Genomic DNA, 9758 nt, shown 5'->3' with positions numbered 1-9758 from the left:
TTCAACATCCACTCATCTCACCAGTTCTAAAGAAACCATCTCTCAATACAGTCTCTCTCTCTCACTACCGCCCTTCTTCTCTCCTCCACGTTGCCTCTAAACTACTTGAGTGGTTAGTGTACAACCGCCTGTCTCACTTTCTTTCCTCTCACTGCATTCTTGACTCTCTGCAATCAGACTTCCACCCCCAACATTACACTGACACTGCTGTCACAAAAGTGATCATTAATTTACCTACTGCAAAGTCATTTCTCCATGCTCATTCTCCTGGACCTCTCTGCTGCGTTTGACACTGTTGATCACTCTCTTCTTCTAAACACCCTTCCATTGGCCTGTGTGACACAAGGCCTGATTCATTAAGGAAAGTAAGGCAGAAAAATGTTTTCTCCTGGACAAAACCATGTTACAACGCAAGGAGTACAAATTAGTTTATTATTTTGCATATAAGATAAATACTGGCTGTATTTTTATGTAGCGCACAAATAATTCATAGTTTTATTTGTACACTGAAATTTAAAGTTGATCTAGAACACGCCTTACTATAAATCTGCCATCACATTTTAAATTTACCTCTCCCTCCAATGTAACATGGTTTTGCCAAGGTGCAAAGTTACTCATGTTTGTTTTTTTGCTTTACTTTCCTTGATGAATCAGGTCCACAGTTCTTTCCTGGTTAATTTCCATCCTATCAAACCACTTTGTTTCTGGTTCTGGTACATCCTGCCCTCCACATCCGCTATCTGTTGGGGTCCTACCTATACTTTTTTCACTGTTCACCTCTTCTATTGGGGAACTAACTCACTAATTCTGCCTCCAGTACCAGCTGTACGCTGACGACACCCAAATATATATCTCTTCTCCTGACCTAACCCCTTCTGTACTATCGCATATAATCAACTGCCTTTCTGCTATGCCCACAGGGATGTCCCAATGCTACCTAAAGCTCAACATGTCCAACACAGAACTTATTATTGTCCCTCCTCCCATAGTCACCACCTCCCTTCAAATCTCCCTCACTGTCAATAACATCACAATTTCCTCAGTTTTCCAAGCCCACTGCCTTGGTGTCACACTTGACTCCGCCCTCTGCTTTCTTCCTCACATCCAGACTCTCTCCCAGTCCTGTCCACTCCGCCTTAGAAACATTGCCAGAATACAACCTTTTTTTCAATATCAGGCTATAAAACTCTTATCCATTCTTTTATCATCTCCCATCTTGACTACTGCAGTCTCCCGCTATCATGCATTCCTGACACACATGTATCCCCACATCAATCCATCCTAAATGCTCCTGCAAGACTGATCTTCCTCTCTAACAGCTCCACATCTGCTGCACCACTTTACAAATCCCAACACTTTCTTCCTGTGTCCTCCATAATCCAATTCAAATTACTTACCCTTGTAGGGAAAGCCCTCAACAACATCACCCCTTCATACATGGACCAGAGCAACAGTTGATCCATAAGACATCCAAATGTGAGTGGTATTGATAATTTAAGTTATCCATCTGTCTGGACTTTTTTCACCATGTTGTACTTTTCCTGTGTTCCAAGTTCTATTGATCCGTCAGGAGGATACACAATTCACTAAGGACACATCAATCATACAGTCTGGGACACACATTTATAAGGAGCAAGACTTTTCACGGGACATCTTTGGGTACACAGAGACATATAATAAACCACCTGTCTAAGCACGATAGCATTTACATCAATTTGTTACCATAGTGATCGTAGCGCTTGAATACGTTGTATTTCTATACATTAATCCGTACTGTAACTATAAGAGCCTGGATACCTCTTCTATCAAGCTGCTCTCACTATAGAACCATTGCCCTAGCTTAAGTATATTGAGCGCGGATGCCCCCCTATTCATTTTTAGGACTTACCTTGTCCCCGATGATACTACACACACACTAATGCACCCTCATAACTGTCCCAATTTCCACTCTGAGCCACACTCGCTCCTTTTGTTTCAGCTGTACCCTCTTCCACATTAAATGTAAGCTCTCTAATTTGAGAAAGGCCTTCATCATCATCACCATTTCTTTATATAGCGCCACTGATTCCGCAGCGCTGTACAGAGAACTCATTCACACCAGTCCCTGCCCCATTGGGGCTTACAGTCTCAATTCCCTAATATACACACACACACACACACACACACACACACAGACAGACCGAGAGAGAGAGAGACTAGAGGCAATTTTGATAGCAGCCAAATAACCTACTTGTATGTTTTTTGGAGTGTGGGAGGAAACCGGAGCACCCGGAGGAAACCCAACAAACACAGGGAGAACATACAAACTCCACACAGATAAGGACATGGTCGGGAATTGAACTCATGACCCCAGTGCTGTGAGGCAGAAGTGCTAACCACTCCATACCCTTTGTTTTCATGTCTGCATTTATTTTGTCTACCTTGTATGTCTCTGTTTTATGTATGTCCTGTTTCTCCTACTGTACAGCGCTGCGTAGCACTGTGGCACCTTATAAATCTATGATAATAATAATAATATTAAAAGGGAGAAGCCCTGTCTCCACCAAAAATACCCGTTTTTGATGGAGAAATACTTTTTCTCCTTTTGATAAACAGACCCCATGGTCTGCTCTGCATGGGGAAGCCTTTGTCAGACAAACCTGGCGAAAGCTATCACCAGCTATACTAGTCGATAACTGTCAGCAGTTGGGAGGCTTTGAAAGTCAGGAAGAAGCTCTATATCTGGTGAAAACACCCATTTTCACTCGAGCAAGGTTTTTTCTCCCTTTCATAAATAGGCCCCTTTGTAAGTTAGTGAATGCAGCACTAACCAGCTGCCTATCATTCTGCCATGTTTTGTTTTTCTCTCTTCTGTAATTGGTTAAAGTTTATAAGGCTCTGTGTTTACCTATACGCAATGTTTCCAGGTACTTGCAGTTTCAAATAAAAAGTGACATATTTAAACATATTTTTCTGCAGTGTGTTTCAGAGGCAGAATACAGGCCCAATGTTATTAAGTGTGGCAGTTATTACAGAGAATTTATAACTCAAACATAAAGAGATATTTTGACATTTTGACATCATCTGTACTATATGCCACAATATTGGGGGAACCCACAGCTTTCTACCGGCACCAACCGATAACAACTCCCCTTATTGAATCATAGCTTTTCGGGCTAACTTAAAACCCAGGCCTGCCTTAGTAGCACAATGTGGGACATATTTATACACCCGGGCAATTATCAGATGACCGTTACTGGAGCGTCTTAACACACCAATTCACCAATGGACCTATAGCTCTTTTACTAATGATTAACATTCACACAACAATCATGCAAAAATAGTAACACACAATATGACCAATCCCTAGGGCAGGTTTCTAAAAGTCTCTGGTTAACACCTTCTATAAATTATTCATTAAACTGTTGATAGGTTTTGGTTGCTATACTCCTCTCCAGGTGACTGGTGTTAAAACCTATCTGCCTATCTGAGCCCTTAGCCCGGTACTAGCGACCATATACGGTAGGGTGCACTCCAATCAGCTTTGACTAAAACAGTGTATGTGTGGAATTTTAAGGTCTTTCCATGACATTTTGCACATATTTAACATAAACATTAGCAAGACATGAGCCATATGGCAATATCTAAAAACATGCTCGAATGCGGGGAGCGAAGTTAGGATGACGTGATTCGCTATGATTTGTGTCATCAGGCTTTGCCCCATACTTGCCTACTTTCGGCAAGTGTAGTCCGGGAGAGGGGCGTGACTAGGGGGCAGGAGGGGGCGGGATGCGACCAAGCGCGTCACTTTGGCCCTGCCCCCACATCGGAAATGCCACAGGGGCGGGGCCAAATTTACACAATTCACCGCGAAGCGAGTCATTTAGGCTAGGCAGATGCGGGAGACTTGCCTGCTCTTCCGGGAGTCCGTGAGACTGACTCGAATTTCGGGAGTCTCACGGACATTCCGGGAGAGTTGGCAAGTATGCCTTGCCCCCACTCAGTTCCCACATCTAGCCCACAAGTGAAGTGGGCTAGATGCGGGAGGTAACACTACTCTCCGAGAGAACTCCTATAAATTCAGAAGTCTCCCGGACATTCCGGGAGAGTTGGCAACTAGGGTTTTAATTTTGTCATACACTGGAAGACCTGGACAACCTGTGGTTCTCTAGGTATTGTAAAACTACAAGTCCCAGCATGCCCTACAAGTTATCGGCTGGCTATCAACTAGTAAAGCATGCTGGAACTTGTAGTTTCACAATACCTGGAGAGCCCAGGCCTCTCCTACAGGTGTTGTTGGATGTTTTTTGGTCACTGATTTAAGACCAGAGGTGGTTTATATCGCTATTACCAGATGCATTTTTCAGGTTTGCTGCTGCATCTGTTTTGCCAGGAACAACATTATAATGTTGCAGTCTATTCAAGCACATAGTATATTGCTTAATAAGGACATATTGTTTTTTGGGGACATATTTAAATAATTAGCTTTTTATTTTGTGGGCATTAGCAAAGAGAAAACAGTTAAAAGCCACAAAGCATACACTTTGTCATTTTTCTTACTCTAGTTACTTTTATATAGTTCCATCAATCCCACAAAATGCCCTAAAATGTATTTGTCATCATTAGATTTGCACGAGGTCAAAGGACCAGGCCATACGGCTCCATGCAAAGGGGTATTTCAGTATCTAGATATAACCATTCCTGCTTGATTAGTAGCAATATTAGCTTTATTGAATACGGTGGTATACACATAAATCATAATAGAAATAACAGTGTATTGACAGCCTATGGACTAGCAGACACAAACATGACCACATGTTCTCACTAATCAAATTATCATGTGGACAGTGTCATCTAGTGGTGGCTGCTGAGATTGTCACCTGTTTTTCCTAGCCAGGCCTGTCCTTTGTGCTGAAATTTCTCAAGAACCACCTTAATGGCTTCTGCCTCTCTGCACCAAACCTGCCACCTATTATATTTACATGTGGTTCAGTAAGTTAAGTTATCCATGCATCTCGCATATCTACAATTCCTATTATTTTTTTATGCTTTAGTTTAATATGTTTTTCCTTCCAGATTTTCATTGCTATTAAACTTCTTGCGCTACTTTCTTTTCTGTCATATATCCAGACATTGCCGTGCCTCATTCTGTCTTTTACTTAATCACTTCCCCCTTCACTCACCTACTCGCCCCAACCTGTTCTGTCTTCTCTGCTATATCCCTAGTGCAGTATACTTTCTCCCCCCCTCTACCTCCTGCACTCCCTCTAATCAATACCAGTCTGTCTGTCTGCTGTTTCTTCCCGTTAGCTACTGACCCTTTCCAGAATTCCCTGTCACGTGCGGGAATCCTGGCCCCCGGGGGCCCAAGTGAACCCAGAACCTGCTAATGGCTTAACCCAGTCAGTGCTGGAATTATAGCATAGCGGGTGGTCTGGAGGTGGTTAACCCTGCAGTGATCCGTGGACAAGCGTACTTTTAAATGTTGCCTTATCAATTCTTATCTTTATCACAATTTATTTAATCATCTTTGCAGCACAGAGAACTATATGGGCGGTCTGTTTTTTTTCTTTAAGTCACTTAAAACTGTATTATAGTGCACGCAGGCACGATGATAATGTACAAAAATTGCCATTTACAGTTAAGCGCAATTAAGGTGGACGTGTTTTCAGGGAAATCGACAGATTTTTAAAAATTATTTACTACGTTTGCATAAATTGTTCTAGGTGGGAGTACAGGGATGGCAGCATGGATCAACAATCTTCCAGTATCTTTTATATGTGGGGGCAGATAGCAATTACTGCGGATAGATGAAATACAGTAAACGACAGTCATTGGGTAACTCCTTTAAGCATTTCAATGGACCACTAAACCTGAAATTCCAATTGAGTCGATATGAAAAGGCATCTTGTAACATTCTTAAATGTGCATTAAAAAAAAGAAGTCAAGATAGTTGACATTTTGACCTTATTATCTATTCTTGTAAACGCTAAGTAATGGATATTTTAGAAAACTTCTGTAAAAAAAAAGGTAGTGTAATAATAATTAATTACATGTTTAAAAAAAATGAAAACCTTTTTGCAAAGTAACCTGTGTATGATAACTGTCCCCATAGTCCTTTGCTATCAGTCATTTTAGGTAATAATAGATTCTCATCAGTTTCCTGCTTATGATGATGCCGGCAGGAAATCTCATGGCATATTTTTTATATAAGCAACTTGTATTTGCACAGTGTGCTCTATGCTGTTTTAAATGACAGAGGAGTCTAAGGCCCCTGTTTATCAAAGGGCAAAGAGCCTTATTTATAGGGAAAGCAGGTGTTTTCGCCGGCTGCTGGGCTCATTATTGCATTGCCTTATAAAACAAGGTGTTATCACCACTGATAACCCCATTATTGATGGCAATAAACTAGAGATGCTCACTGACCCCCGTGAAGTGGTTTTGGTTTTGGTTTGGGATCTGGATTAGCTTCGTGTTTTGGTTTTGGTTTTGGCAAAACCGCCCTTGTGTGTTTTGGTTTTGGTTTTGGATCTGTATTTTTTTTTTTAGAAAAATTCATAAAATATGCTAAAATCACATAATTTTGCTCTCTTTTTGATCCTACATTATTATTAACATCACTAACACTAATTTCAAGTCATTTGCAGTCAATTTTGACCACCTCACAGGTCACATTATTCTTTTCATACACTTTCGGACAAATACTGCAGCGACCTGGCTGGATGGTAAGCGACAGAGCAATGACTTAAACACACAGCAGTTCCTACACATTGGCACACAGCAGTGGCAGAAAAGAAAAGTCAGAAGAAAAGCCTGCAAGGCCTAGTATTTGTATTTCAGCAATGACAATTAGCAATGGAGCAATGGAGCTCTCCTCTTTGTGTGTAACCTATATAACACAGTAGAATTTGACTGCAGAATTACACTAACCCTGACAGCACCAGTATTTATATTTTTCTGCAATGAGAATTACCAATGGAGGTCTCCTAAAATGTCAGTGTAGACTTTTTTGAACACTGCTACCCCTCCTCTTTCAATTCTATCTATTTGGCTGATCAACTGCTCTACACAGCAGTGTGCTATTCCTTCTGTGTCTCTCTTTCAAATGGCGCTAGATCGCCGTGGAGGCCGGTATTTATAGATTTCAAAACTCACGAGATCCAAGATCTGACGACGTAACGATAATGTTTTGCCTCGTTTTCAAATCTTAAAAACTGCAAAAGTACCGAGCAGGCTCGGCTCGGTACTTGGATCCCCTAAGTTCGGGTGTGTTCAGTTCTTGAGGAACCGAGCCTGAGCATCTCTACAATAAACCTGCTGGCCATAATCCCGTCGGTGTTAAGCCTTGTCATTGACAGCTAGCCTATGTTTATGCCGCTGCCTTTTTTCCAAGCGGCGTTACCTGTATTGTTCTGGTAGCGCAATTCTGAGATGACGGAAACTGGACAGGTAAGGTGTAGTCACTGAACCTGTATCGCCGGGTCAGCTATGTAATGCTTAGCTGCCTTGGTGATATTGTTTTAAGAAATTATATATATATCAATATATAGGACCTCATAACACAGATACTGGACCTGGTTTAGAATTAAGTGTAAAATTGTGAATTTTGCATATAAACAAAAACGTGTCCATACACTTATGTTTCTGCAACTGAATTTCGAGTCTTAACATATGTGCAAATTTAAATCTTGAAAATGTAGAGGTCATCACCAAAATGTGCTTAAGGGACGTGGGATACGGCTAATAAAAGGTCTCAAATATACATGTAAGTCAAAGTTGGATGCATCTCTAAGGGGCATGGCTGACTGGCATCTCCACGCCCCAACTGTACTGAGCCTACACAAATAAATGCCCATGACCTTACGACAAATTCAACTAAATGAAGCCCGCAGCATACCTTCCAACCATACCCATTTAGGGGGGACAGTCCCGAGTTGAGAGCTATGTCCCACCATCCCACTTGGGAAAGCTTTGTCCTGATCAGTTGGAAAGTTGGAAAGTATTCTGTTCAGTCCCTTCTGCATTGAAGTATAGCTGTGAACGGGTGTCAGTGTGAGTGGTAATGGCAGTGTTTGGAGGGGAGAAAAGGACAGCTTAGCGCTTCAAAAATGCTAGGCACTCCCCTGGAGGTGTGTCCACGCCCCCAGCATGATGTCACCACCAGCCCGCCCCGGGGCTGTTTGCCCAAATTTTGGGAGGTGTGCCCCAGTACCTTTATTAGAGAACTGCCAGCTTTGAAGCAATCTCAGGTTGCTGTGCCAGGCAGTGATTAATGAGCCTTACAAAATGCTATAATATTTGAGATACATTTGTTTTATGAACTATAATGTGTGAACTGTCAGCTATTCTTAATAGTGTCTCTGTTACTCACTGCAGGCTCTTTTGATAATCATCTTATTTTTTATTCATGTACCTATTATTCAGTTTGTAGATATATGTAAAACCTTCCTAAAAAGACAATAAAAATAAAAAGTGAACGTTTTAGGTAACAGTACAGGAAACTGTGCCAGATTAGGTAGGGCAACCTCCTCTGATCTCCAGCCTCACAGTTACCTCACAGCTGCAAACAGTCCTGATTTCTAGCGGCACAGGGGTCGGCCTCGCCAAAGTTAGTCATGGTTTGGGTGGTTCTAGGCACGACGGACAGATCTGGGAGTAGCCTGTTTTTCTTCATTTCCAGTCAGGAATGATGGCCGGTATTCATTCATCTGCATATTATCACTTCAATAATACATATCTACATACACACATTGCATCAATATGTACATTACAAGGGTGTAAGTAGATATCTGTGGCCAATTTAGCCAAAATTTTCGAGGAACCCCCATGTACCACCCAAGGGAGGAGTTGGTGAGGCCTTTGTGAGTGAGGGTGAGCAGCTTGAGTTCTGGAGCTTAAGGGAAGACACTGAAGGGATTTGCAGAGCGGTGAAGCTGATGAGGATTCACGGAAGAGGAAGATGAGCCTTGCCGCTACTTCCAGGATAGATTGTAGAGGGGGATAAGGTCAGATAGGAGCAGGTTCCTGTAGTTGAGGAGGGAGATGGCGAGAGTAGGAACCAGGATGTTCGTTAAGTCCTGTGGGAGGGGCATACTCAGGCTAGGGTGCTATGAAGGTGCCGATCTGCCAGAGGAACTGGATGTATGGAGTGATGCTGAATCAATGATGTCACCAAGGCAGCGGTATGAGGAACAGGAGATTGACTTGAGATGTGGAACAGAACATCTTAGAAACATGGCATTCTACTGTACACAACATGTATAAAGCTTATATATTATACTGATGGGAGAAAGCACAGCTGCTCTGCCATCCAAGGAAGGGTAATGCTTGCATCATCTGCTATAACATATCAAAACCTCCTGACACCCTATATTAGAAGATATAGAAACCCAAAACGTTTCCCTCCATTCAACCATCCAAAATGAATCATGAGATAGTTTTAATCTGCAGAGTAAATTTCATTGCAAATGGGTGTTCTGCTTTTTCTGGAAGTTCTAATTTACTTTATCTATAACTCATGCGATCTTTTCCTGCTATCTTGTACTGTCTGGCTGTGCTACTTTTAGACATACTTCCTCTTGCTTTCTTTCTGAGAAAATCTTTCAATGTCGGAACATTACATAACGATGTACATCCCCAATTCTGTCATTTGTTTGACTGAGAACCTGATGGTCCTGTGGAGAGTATTATGCTGCTGTATTCTGCAGAGTGTGCATTTTATTGGGGTCTCTCCTTCAGCGCTACACCTGCTGTACAGGTCTTATTATGCGTAATTAATT

Source organism: Mixophyes fleayi, chromosome 4, assembly GCF_038048845.1.
Source record: "Mixophyes fleayi isolate aMixFle1 chromosome 4, aMixFle1.hap1, whole genome shotgun sequence".
Lineage (NCBI taxonomy): Eukaryota > Metazoa > Chordata > Amphibia > Anura > Limnodynastidae > Mixophyes > Mixophyes fleayi.
This window is presented reverse-complemented; position numbering follows the sequence as displayed.